This window comes from Desmodus rotundus, chromosome 4 (genome assembly GCF_022682495.2).
Source record: "Desmodus rotundus isolate HL8 chromosome 4, HLdesRot8A.1, whole genome shotgun sequence".
NCBI classification, from domain to species: Eukaryota; Metazoa; Chordata; class Mammalia; order Chiroptera; family Phyllostomidae; genus Desmodus; species Desmodus rotundus.
This window is the reverse complement of record NC_071390.1, coordinates 58,295,118-58,307,812: the sequence shown is the minus strand read 5'-3', so window position 1 is coordinate 58,307,812 and position 12,695 is coordinate 58,295,118. Positions and strand designations below refer to the sequence as shown.

Below are 12,695 nucleotides of genomic sequence, written 5' to 3'. Positions count from 1 at the left end.
CAAATAAGTGAGAACTCTCTCTGTCCCACTGTATACGTCACCATCATTCTGATCCAATAAGGGGGCTAGACCCTCTCTAAACAAAGAGAAATCTCAGCACCACTGGGGAGATGGGGTTACAGCTGGGGGAACTGAGGGTGCAGCCAGGGCACTGCATGCCTTTGGCTCAGTGGGAAGATTCGTATCTTAAGGGCTTCCGCCGGTGCTGTGAGGAGGCTGCCTGCCTGCCTGCCATTCAAGAGACCAGAGAGGGCAGAACAAAGGAATATGGCTGTGGCTCAGGCAGCTGAGGAGGTGACAGGCCAGCCTGCCAGCAAACAGGCTTTTCTGCAGATGAGTGCTCGAATGAGTAACAGGGGACACTGAGCTGAACACTGAGGTACAAAGGAAAGTGGGGGCCTGTGAGACTTACAACAACCCAGGCACGCGCCTGGCCCCCACCCAAGGGCGCAGCTGGGCTGGGACTGCACAGGCAGAATCCAGTCCCAGTGGCAGCGGCAGGTGGCTGACAAGATAGGCACAGGGCATTCCTGCTCCTTCACCAGCTGCTCCAAACTCTTACCCAGAGGGGTTCCAGGCACAGCATGGGGACTTGAGAGGAAGGAAGGGGGATCCTGACAGAGGTACCCACAAAGGACAGGGCCCCTCCTAACATCCAGGGGTAGAGGGGGCACTGGGAGAGGGCAGGACCCAGGCTAGGCAGCTCACCCAACATCAGAGAACACATGAGGGGACCTGGAGGGGCTAAGATCTGTCCACCAAAGGACTTTGATTAAGCATAATAGGCACTTTGCGCCAGCAACAATAGCAACACTGGCCACCCCTTCTCTTCTTCCCCTCCCCGCCAAACGATCCACAATGGGAGCCAGCAGGAAACCAGGGCAGAAACCATGAATAGCTCCACTGTCAGTCCCCAGGCCCCACCTCCTCAGCCCCACAGGTCAGTCCTAGCTGCCACCCCACCACAATAGAAACTTCTGTGCTGCCAAGGCCCCAAGCCCACACAAAAGAGCTGTGAGTATGGGATGCTCTGGACTTCTCACAGGGCAGCGTGTAACAGCCATGGTGGGAAAGACAGACCAGCGGCACAGGCCTCAAACCCAGCAGGTCAGGAAGGGTCATGTCAGCCACCTTCCTGTTGTCGGGGCGGGTCGGGGGTGGGTAATCAACAGCCAGCTATAAAACCTCCCTGGTTCTTGACCTGCCCTGTCCAGGCACGGGACAGCCAGAGCCACACAGGGAAGGGTTATAGTCATCTCAGAAGCACCTTAGGGCCACAAAGATGTGTGAACAGCCAGAAAGCTCCTAGGACTCCCAGGAGGATTCCAGCAGATGGCTCTGATATATGCCCTTCCTCACATGCTTCCCCATCCCAGGAAGGAAAATTCATCTGCTTTCACCCCCTGCTTCTGCTCTGAAAAGAAGCTGCCTGCTCAAAACAGAAAACCCATCTACTACTTACACCAGGTGCCTTCTACCCTGGCTTTTTAAATCCCAGGGTGGCAATCAGGCCCACAGCAGCCTAAAGCAGCACAGAGCCAGGGCTGCAGAGCTGGAAAGAAATGAAGGAATCCCAGGGCAGTGGAAGGACAAGGGAGGCCAGGACGGGAGGCCTGACCAATCACACCAACCCCTAAAACTGAAAATCTGCTCTTCTAAAAGCTGATTCCCAGGTCCAGCTTGTGTCTTAACCAAGACTCCACCCTCCTGCTCTGCCCAATTCCTATAGCTGCCCAGACCAATGTATTGAGAAGCCTCTGCCATCCCCATACCCTGTCTGGTTCTGCTACCTCTTCACCCTTTTATATCACAGTTTGGGGTACATAGGCCTCATGGCCCCCAGAGCACAGTCAAGGGCTGCAAACAACAGGTGCTTTGGAGACTGGCTGACCTGAGCTGAAACAAAGACAGACTGCAGTGGGAACCAGCACCCCAGAACCCCATTGTAGTCCCTCCAGCTGCAAGCTCCAACTGCAGAAATGCAAGATTCCTCCAAAAGAAAAACTCATGATCTATCATTCTCCTTTTTTGAATCAAAACAGTGTGTTTCTCTTCCTGTTAAGCACCCAATGCCTGGAATCCTCAGCGACCCATCTCTACTACAGAGCTGAGTACATGCAAGGCGTCCCTGCAGCCTGGCCAGAGAAACAAAATACTGGAAGCAGCCTCAATGTCCATCAATAAAGGGGCTGATAAAGTGAATCCTAGTTTACTGTACAGAGGAATAACATCCCCGCTATTCACAAGAATGGCCTAAACTATGTGTGCTGAAATGGAGCAATCCCAAGATAAACTTTAAAGTAAAAATCAGCAAGTGCAGAACTGCGTGATTAGCATACAAGCAAGAGAATAAACAGGGGTGAAGTACAGAGATGCTTGACTAGGCACCCAACATCTGCTGATGGAGGCCTCAGGGAAGCAGAACTGAAGGGGTCAGGGATGGAAATACTCATTTTCACTGTATATCTTTATGTGTTTTGCATCATGTATACATTTTTTTAATTAAAAAGTTAAACCTAAATTGACACTTAAAACCCCTAAACTGTTACCTGTAGCTCTCTGCAGGTAGTGTCTGGCATCTCTCTAGAACAGAGAGCAGTGGAGGGAGGAGGGAAAGAGAGTGCCAGCCTCCCGAATAAAGACTTACCAACCCAAGAGAACTAGCTAGCTCCCAGGTCACAACTGCTCCCCAAGTCCCAATTTAAAGTTTTCCTAGGAAAACCAAGAGCAGATTCTGAGAAGGCAGAAGGGAAACCTGAAGTTATTCCACGGAGAGGACCATCTGTAGCCAGATCTGTGGGGAGACTGTAAGATTCCCAGGTTCAGGCAAGGGGAGGGGAGGGTTTGAACTGAACTGCATGCAACCCAGGTCTCAGCAGGAACCCTCCCCAAAGCCCTCCCAGACATCAGGGAGGCTCAAGGTTCTAGTGTTATGAGCCCATCCCATTTTAGCAGCTAAACAGATTTCTAGGCCTGGCCCAACTCCAAGGGCAAGCTAAAAACAGTTTCTCCAAAAATCCCATCTCAAAACCCCAATCCCTTAACCACTAAACTCCATGTATCTTTCAGGAAATGGAAGCTGCAAAATGTACTTGTGAGATGGATTTGTATATTTATTCCTTACTAAAGGGATGCATATATGTTGTTGAAAGCTTCCTTTAACTGACACATCAATAAATACTCTGCGCTAGAAGCACTGATGTATTTCCTCCAAGTGATTTTCCCCCTAAGGAACAATATAATATCCATCCCAGCCTCTCTCCTGCTTCTCTGGGGTATGACACATGCCTATTAGAACCAGGACTGGCCTGACTGCTTGGGTGAGTCCACTTAGGGGGCATGGAGTGAAAATGGAGCTCGTTCTACCTAGCGGAACTCCCCTGACCCACCCCCAGGTTACCAAAGCAGGCATTAAGATCTCTTAACAACCTCAAGCTCACAGACTGCCCAGGCCACAGAGAAAAAACGCTGGGAAGAAGGAAGGTGTATGTTTGTCTCACCTATTTCATAAGATGCTTTGTGATGACTGCTCAATATTCAATAAGTAGCCCCCAAATTAAGAAGCACAGGTGAGACTTCACAACAAGTAGAATCATACTGTCACTTGGAGCCCTCATACCTCAGCTGCTGGGAACAAGTCCTACCCCCGCACCCCCCCACACAAGCCAGGTCCACTACAGTGAAAAGCCCTCAGCAGTTCTTGCACAGAATCCTACAACCCTCCATCAGACCAAGACCAGCTCCTCTCTAACCGTCTTCCTGCATGAGCGGGCAGGGCTCCGCACACAGGTTGGCACTGATCCTCAACACACCAAATCCTGTGACACCTCAGGTGGCACCTGCCCCACCACCTCATCTGTCTTCCCACAGAGAAAGCTGCAGGGCCTGACCACCCCACCCTAGTACCTGGGTACATGCCACGCCCTCCTCCTTGCCCCCTTGGGAATGAATACCCCACCACTACTTCCAACGCTTTTATTGACATGCACTCACAAAACTTATCCGTGTTTATTCCATAACTTCAATTTCACAGGAAGCAGCTAGGACGACAGCAGAAAATGACTCTAGTGGGCAGGACGGCCTCACAGAGCCAGCTTCTGTTACTGCCACTGTTCCCCTGCAGGAGTGGAAGCCAGTGGAGCCTTTGGGAAATGGGGAAGGCCCTCACCCACAACCAACAGGTTTTCTTCACACACTGTTTTTCTCACAACAGCGGGTGGCCTAGATCCTAAAAAAAGCTGGTTGTTGAGACAAAAGCACGAAACACACCAAACAGGGTCAGCTGTGCAGGCCTGGCCAAGTAGAGAGCACACAGGCAGAGAGAGAACCAGGAGGAGCCTCAGGCCTGGAGGGGGAGGAACAAGGTTGGCTGGTACAGGGCCTCAGAGAGGGAAGGAAGCAGGGATGCAGACAGAAGGCCCCTGCAGTGAACAGTCCAGGCAGGGGAAGGAGATCCCCCACAGCACCTCCCTCAGCCTAGCTCAGACAAGTAAGACAATGAATCCCTAGGGGTGAGAGAGGGAGAGATTCATAAAGTTGTCAGACAGGTTTGCCCGGAATAGGGAGAGCAGAAAACACAAGGTAGAGAGGCCCAGGAAAAATGGTCAGGCAGGGAGGGAGGTTGTCCAGAGTCAACTGGCTGTGGTCTAGTACCTAACAGACCTGGCAGTGGAAGCCAGCGCTAATAGGCCACAGGGAACCAAGGCCCTAGGTCCATGCTAATTCCTGGGTTCAGAGGGGCAGTCCAGCCACCAGAGAGTGAGGGAGCCAAGGGACAAGGAGCCAGCAAATGCAGAAAAGGACAGGGTTTCTAGAAACATGGGAGTGATGCCCACAAGGAGGGACGCCACTCCTGAGGGACAGGTGTGCATAGTGATGCGCCAGGCCAGGGCAAGAGCCATGGGCAAGCCTGAAGGCCGGCTGCAGCTGGCCTCCCAGTACTGACAAGTGACTCCTTGACCAAACTTTAGTCAGGCTCCATCTACTAGACTAGGCGCAACCTTGGGTGTCTCTGTCCTTGAAGAGTCCAGTTCTTAGCAATAATAAAGCTAAGTCAGGCTGGGATCCCCCACCCTCCATTCTGATTACCCTCCTTATCTGGCCAAATTTCTCATCCTCCTAATGGAATATCCCCCAGGTAATACCTGATCATCCTAGCCTGCCTATTAGGTTGAATAGGCAAGAATCCTGTTAGGTCTGTTAGCAAAGAATTACCCTCTCAGAAATTTCCATCTATCGAACCCCTGTCTGACTCTGCTCCTTGGCTATAAATTCCCACATTGCCTTGTTACATTTTGGGTTGAGCCCAATCTATCTCCCACTGCAAAACCCCACTGTAGTAGTCCTTATACCTATCATGATAGTCCTGAATAAAGTCTTCCTTTCTGTGTTATCAAGGGTCAGAAAAAAAATTTTTCTTTAATAATGCAGAGCTCTCACCCAGAGTCTAAGAATTACTGGGCCTGGGGATGAGGCTGGCTTCCCCCACCAAGCTGTTGGGACAGACCCTGTCTCTTGGCCAAGGGTTGAGGGGCTGAAACCAGACAGCCAATCCACACGGTAGCCGGACATCAGGAAGGTCACCCGGAGAGAAAACAGGGTTTCTTCACTGCAATGGTTATTCAGTGGACAACCCTCTAGAGCCTCTCATTGGAGCTGGTGGCAGCAGAGGGGAGGCACAGAAGGAACAGTGTCCTGCGCAGAGCTGAGTGGGTGCTCCTGATTGAGGATGAAGACTCCTGCTGAAGAAAGTCACACATGGACTGAACTGCTGTAGTGGGTGTCAGGGGCCCAGCTGCCCCTCCTGAGAGGCCCAAATCTGAAGCGAATTGGCTGTACTCCTTGTCTGCACTTGCCACTTTCCAGTAAGCCTGGGTTTCCTGAGGCAAGCTGGTGGGCTTCTGATGCGAACACCCTGCCCTCGACCCTCCCAGGCCCACCACTCTGACCCTGGGCTACAGATGAAAGAGATTCAGGGAACACTCACTCATTTAGTTCCAGCTGCTATGAGGGGCCCTCTTCTGGGTGTTAGGACTAGAAATTCCTTAAAGCCTCTCTTTTTTGTTATGCCCTTTGGGTTCTGCAGAGCAGATTAGCACAGGCCCCAGCTGGTACACGCAGTCAGGGAAAACCGAAAGAGGAGGTTCACCAAATCTCCTCTCAGGTCCACTCTCCTGCCCTACCCTTTGTCCTGGCCTGTCCCTCCCCAAGCCCTTCCCAGACAGGAAGGCCTGCCTCAGCTCTCCCAAATGCCAGGGACACACAGAGTCTAAGGTAGCATCAGAGACTCACCTCTTACCCAGGATCCCAGGGGTCACTTTAGAGCCAATGGCTCTCAGCCACTCAGCATAGGCAGACACAGCCCAAGAAGGGAGGAGTCAGTCCCTCCAGCTATCTACTTGATGGACACCAGGGCTCTCCCTGGCTGCTCAGAGAGGGAGGCAGAACAGACCTCAAGAAGTGAAGAGTTTTAACTCTAAACTGTCCAGACTCATTAAAACTTCGATCACCAGGCCTCTAAGTGAAAACCCACAGTACTGCCCAGCCTGGCCCAGCCCCCCACACCCATCAAGCCCAAGAGTAGAGGAAGTGGAGAGTTCCCAGAATCAGCTGCTGGTGAGCACTTTGCTGAGAGCCTTCGGCGTGATAGCAGCAGCCCCAGAGGGTAAGGCCTAACTTGGGGCTCCAGAGTCTGCTTCTCAAACCTAAAGTGTGTACTTCTGCTTCATAGTAACCCCATGAGAGAGAGGCAGAAAGGGAAGATTCTTCTCACTTTACAGATGAGGAAACCAAGTCCAGGAGAAAAACTGAATAAAAATTAAAGACTTATTTAGCTCACTTAGCTAGCAAGTAGATACAGCTCAAAAGCTGCGTCACCACTATCCACTCTACATGCTGAAGACTGCTATTCATCTTTACATGAAACTGGCTGAGGCACTGGACACTTCCCACGGGCCAGGCTCTGTGCTGTTCCAGCACAACCACACTTGCCCTATCTGAACCAAAAATAAGTATGCTGCTAAGGGAGAAAATGGCTGTGGAGACATAATGAACACTCCACATGGATTCAGTCAGAGAGGACACTGCAATAATGGAAGCTAAGACAAACCAGCAACGCTGGTTTTTGCCTAGACCAAAGATTCTCAAAGCACTGGTCTACGCAGTCCCCCAGGGACCCTGATGACCAGCCAAGAATGGGGCCACTGTTGTAAACCGCCACCACCTCTCCCTCTATTCTAGATGGCAAAACAGAGGCCCTGAGAAAGGAGGAAATACAACTAAAGATACTGGATTAACCACAATGCAAAAGAACCTGAGATTTCACCATCTCTACCAGTGTTTTCTGGCCCTGCTGGATGTCACCAAAGACTAAGCAGGTGACAAAGCACAAAAGCAAAGATGATAGCATAGCCAGCTCTTTAACACCCTGCCATGACGACCCAAGTGAAAAATGCAACTAACAAAGGGGTTCTACCACCTTCTACAAGCCAGAGAACCAGCCCGGCCCTACACTCATGTTCTCCTTGTGATTCCACCCTTTGGTAACATACCACCTCTCCTCTACACATCTCTAGGCCTGCAAGTTCAGCCCCAGAGTCATGGAATTAGAAGGGCAAATGCTGTAGGGATGCCTCTACATGCTCCTGCTTCTAGGAAAGGTGACTACCCCTACCAGCCACATATAGGTAGAGCCCGAAGAAGTCCAAGGTCTGCTGTGTCAGGGCAGTGACAGGACCAGGAGCTTGCTTTCCTTCCCATGGACATTAATATCACTCTTTAGAGGCCACAAAGAAACAGGGATTATCATCTCAGTTCAAAGCCCCAGGTTGTGCTTGATAAGAATCCCTGGCCTGGGACTCACTACTAGTCCTTGGGCCCATGAATGAATGAATAAATAAAAAAATAAATCAATGGGCAAAAGAAGACCAAGGAACTCAAATAACTCGCCCAGCCTCTGCACACCACCTCTCACTGTCCTAACGTATTCTTGTCTACCATACCTCTGCCGTTCAAATGTGGCACCTCAATTCAACTTTAACCCAAATAACATTTCTTTGATTAATTCATGATCAGTGTCCCTGATGACACAGAAATGTATGACAATCAGACCTTGGAAAGAAGTCACAGTGGAAGACACAGTGGTATGCAGGTGCCAGGCATTTGTGCTATTCACTAACTGTTTCCAATCTTCTTGCCATACCACCCCCCCCCACACACTTTGTAGGTAAGTAAGTATGGCCATGTGACTGCTTTGGCCACTGAAACACCATCTCTAGGTGGAAGTTTTAAGAGCTACAGTGAGATCCATCATGCTCTCTGTAGTGTCCAGGAATGTTTCAATTAATCCACATGGGTCCCAGTGTGAGAACAACATAAAGCAGATACGCAATAGGTGTGGTGTGAGTAAGAAATAATCCTTTATTGCTTTAAGCGTCTGAAATTTGAACATTGGTACCACAGCAAACCCTGATCTATTTAGACTGATACAGACAGATAGATACTCACTCCCCAATCTTCTGTGCAGGGCAGAGTGGGCCTTCCCTTTCCCCAGCCTCAGGGAGACAAAAGTTCCATCACCAGTCAGGCAGCAGAGGTTCAGGGGCAGCTGCTATGCACCCAGACAGATGAGATGCTTTCAGAAGCAGGGGCTACAAGGACACCTGCACTAAAGGACTTACTGGTTCTGCTGTGGGCCAGGCTTATTCATTGTATTAATCAACTTTAATCACTTCTGAGAAGAAAGTATTATCTAGCTAAGAAATGAGGAAACCTGCTCACAGAGACCTTAAACAAGTTACTATGTGACCTCTCTAGTCCAGTTCTTCATCTGTAAAATGAAGTATTCACATTAACTACCATACTCAGTTGTTTTGAGGATTAAGTGAGTTAATACAAGTGAAGTTTCTGGGATAATGCTTAGTATAAGTCTCAAGAACTATTTAGTAAGTGTCAATAAATTCACCATACTACACACTAAACCTTCCACGTAATTGTGGTAAGCTTGTCTACAATCTCCATGAGATTTCAAACCCAGGAAAGTTTCCATGGACTGGCACAAAGGCAGTTTGTAGGCACTGCCAAACTGAATTCTACCTCAGCTGAAGTTAAACTAGCAACAAGTCAAATTTCTGACAACTGGTGGCCTAGAGTTAAGCCTCAGGAAATGTTTCTAGAACCTAGGGCTTCCAGAACTCCCTGCTCCCTGGCCCCCATGGGAACTCCACTGCCACTACAGACATACCTAGTAGGACCCCCTCCCCTCCCACAAAGAGCATGAGCTTTGTCCTCCCACTCCCAAACACGGCAAGGGAGGCACCCTCATATGTCCTGAGAGCTTAGCCCAGCTGCTAAGCTGGTAAAGGGCGAACTTCCCTGGACAGCCAACCCTTCAGCCCCCTGCTCTCCTTTCTTCCATGAGGCAGCCACAAACCTCCAGAAGCACCAGGGGACTTGAACTCCTGTGTGCCGAATGCTGCTGCGAAGCTGAACTCAAGTTCAGATCAATAAACGCTATGAGCACCAACTACATGTCCAGCCTGGGTTCTAAGACCCCACAGAGCTTACAACCACCCAGGCAATTGTGAGCCTGGAACAATGTTTGCAACAGCACCTGGCAATCTGGCACCCCAGAGTCTCAATCATGCTTTGTTAAATGAATCAAGGATCACATATGGTGACCCAGCAGTGGGGTTCAGAGTTGTGGAGATGAAGAGATCAAGAAATTCTCCTGCTGAAGGTGGGGTGCAACAAAGGATGAAGCAATAAAAGGGAAAATCCCACTGGTAGCCTGGGCTTCTAAGGCCTGTCTCCCAGACATTATGGATGATAAGGATGGACAAAGCTTGGTGACAGCTGACAGAGGAGTTAGAAGGCCATATGGGTCCATGATGGAGGAATGTGGGCTTCAATCCAGGGGTGGCAGGGCCCAAAAGGAAGGGCTCCTCAGCCTTCCAAGAGGCTGGCTGAATGTAGAGGGGATATGAGGGTGCTCTGATCCCCTGGGCCCCAGGTTTCTCTTCACAAATAGGAAAGAGTACCCAAACACTAAGCAGGCATTAACTTCCCCTAGTTTGAGGTCAAGGGAGAGTCTACTTTTGAGGATTTGGCAGGCAGCTCCACCCACTCTTATCAGCCCAAGGGCAACCCTCTTCTCTGAAGGGGGTAAGACCCCTAGAGAGCAGACCACAGGAGAGCACACCTACAGAGTCTCTGGTGCAATGCTCTGCATTCACGGCACAGGACGACTTGATGGCAGCAGACACCAGCGCTAGGGACAGTCAGCCACCAGGCCACCAGGCCAGTACCAGGGCAGACCGGCACCTGCCCCGGCCCCCCACCTCTGGCCACACACATGCACAGCATGGACTGCTTCTAGCCGTACACCAACTTCGCTTCCCCGAGATACAAGTCCCAGCGGCCCCAGGGCTGAAGTACACACACACACACACACACACACACACACACACACACACACCACCCCCCCCACCTGTACCACCACCGGTTCCCCTAGGAACAGTGGCCCAGGAGGAGTCAACTCAGCAGTCATAGACCCAACTCGACCGAAGCTCCAGTTAGGTCAGGAGTGGGCTTTACTCCCAAGCACAATCCCAAACGACCAACAGAGAGAAGCTGGGTCACCACCTACTTAAAATCCGGCCATCCAAAACCCGTGCAAGGCTAAGTGGGACGCACCACCGGGGTGGGCGAATTGTAGCACACCCACTGCGGGGCGGGGGGTAAGGGAGAGGACAGTCCTCTCTGGTCCGCGCCACCCTCCACCCCTGGCCCTAGCTTCGTGCGGCCAAGGGTCCGTGACGGAGCGGAAAGGAGTGCTCAGCGAAAGGAGGGGTCGCAACTGCGAACAGGGGCAGAGCCCCGAACTGCAGCGGGTCCAGCCACTCCCTCCCCGAGAGCTCTCACGCCCGCTGGGCCCGGCGGACAGCACACGGAAAGGGCGAGGGCGACAGAACCCCGAGTGCCAGCCAGGTGGCCCGCGGTGGCTCTCACTCCGCCCGGCGCCAGAGTTCGGCTCAGCGGGGTTCGGGCCAAGGCCTCCAAGCCCCTCGCGGGCGATCTGGGCGAACAAAGCCAGCACTGGGCGCAGAGCCGCCCCCGGGTAAAGACCAGGGAGCCTGAAGGGCCGAGTCCGGACCTGAGGAGCAGTCTTCGTCCCCAGAGGGCGCTGGGGGGGGGGGGGGGTCAGCCTCAGACAATGGGAGGGGCAGGGCCCGCCGCTCCAGCCGGGGCTCGGCACACTACTCACCCGGGGGTAGCAGCGACGACAGCGGCGCGGCCCGGCTCAGCCGAGGAAGTTAGAACAAGTTAGGGAGCGCAGGGTGGGAGGGCGCGACTCCGCGGTCCGAGCGGCGGGGGCGGGGCGCGGGGGGGCGGGGCCTGGGCGGACCCAGAAGCGCCGGGCTCACTGGGCGGTGCTGGGAAGTGGCGCCCCTTTCTCTGGCACCACCCGGCGCCTCTCCCCAGCCCCGCCCCTTCGGGCCCTGCCCCGCCCCCCCCGCCCCCCCCCCCACGCCGGTTCGCCCCGCCCCCAGCCCGCCCGGCGGCTGAGGCGGTGGGGCCTGTCCGGGGCCCGCCCCTTTGTGCTGCTTGGGGCCGTACCGGAGTCCTCGGTCCTTCCCAACCCCTGGTTTCGCGACGCAGGCGGAGCCTAGGCCGATATCCTCGTTCGTGGCCACCGCGAGGGCGCGGCTGAGGTGTGCTTTGCGGTCGCTGTGCGGGCCTCACCTCTGATCTGGCCCGACCTCAGCCTGGAAGAAGTGTGATTTGTGGGGGCCAAAAGGAGGCCACATCTGAAGGAATAAGGGGTGACCGGTTAGAGGTGGGCGCGGAATTAGAAAAATGGTCTTACTGGAAGTTGGTGGTGTTCCTGGGCATAGGAGACAGGCTTCAAGTGCAGGACAGTAGATTAACTTTTTTTTTTTTTTTTTTTTTTGCAAACTGGGCAGTAAAGACTCTCCCCTTTTAGCCTCGATGCTAATAATACCTATCTTACCTATCTTTCTTTGGATCGCCTGCTGAGATTTTCTTCCTCACCTTCATCCTGAGGTGGTGCCTAGGGGGATTCTTGAGGCAGGAAGGGGAAACTGGAGGAACTGTCTCCGGTGGAGGGATATTCACACTGCTGGCTGGGTTCTGGTGTTTAATAAGGCTGACCTCTGTGGTCTCAGCGCACCTACCCGTAAAGTGAGGCACAGAACCACTACTGATTTTATTTAATAAAGATTTTATTTACTTATTTTTAGAGAGAAGAGAAGGGAGGGAGAAAGAGGAAGAGAAACATCAAAGCGTGGTTGCCTCTGGAGCGCCTCCCACTGGGGACCTACCTGGCCTGCAACCCAGGAACCTGCCCGGACAGGGAATAGAACCAGAGGCCCTTTGGTTCGCAGGCCTGCATTCAATCCTCTGAGCCACACCAGCCGGGGCCCACTACTGATTCTCAAATCATTCAGGAAGAGGAAGGGGAGGTGGTTTACTCCATTGGGCAACAGAAAACGCAGATCTTTTAAAACTGGGCCAAGAGACTAATTGCACCACATTCTAGTACAAGCCAGGTTAAGCCAATGTAAAGAGGAGATCTTGAAAAGGAGATTGTTCAGTCCATTCCCAGTTTTTTAATTAAGGGAACTGCAGTCTGTAGGTAGTTCAGGGACCTCCTTGCAGAATCTGTCCATTCAACT

General features: G+C 52.3%; 1 protein-coding gene across 1 annotated transcript in view; it reads right to left on the bottom strand.

Annotated features, from left to right (window-relative positions):
- TSPAN14 (tetraspanin 14) overlaps positions 1–11,375 on the bottom strand; it is a 55,923-nt gene extending 44,548 nt beyond the window's left edge. The window contains exon 1 of the mRNA XM_053922082.2: positions 11,264–11,375. The gene's annotated coding sequence lies outside the window, so the exon portion shown is untranslated. The remainder of the gene's footprint in view (positions 1–11,263) is intronic.
- Positions 11,376–12,695: the final 1,320 nt, after the last annotated feature.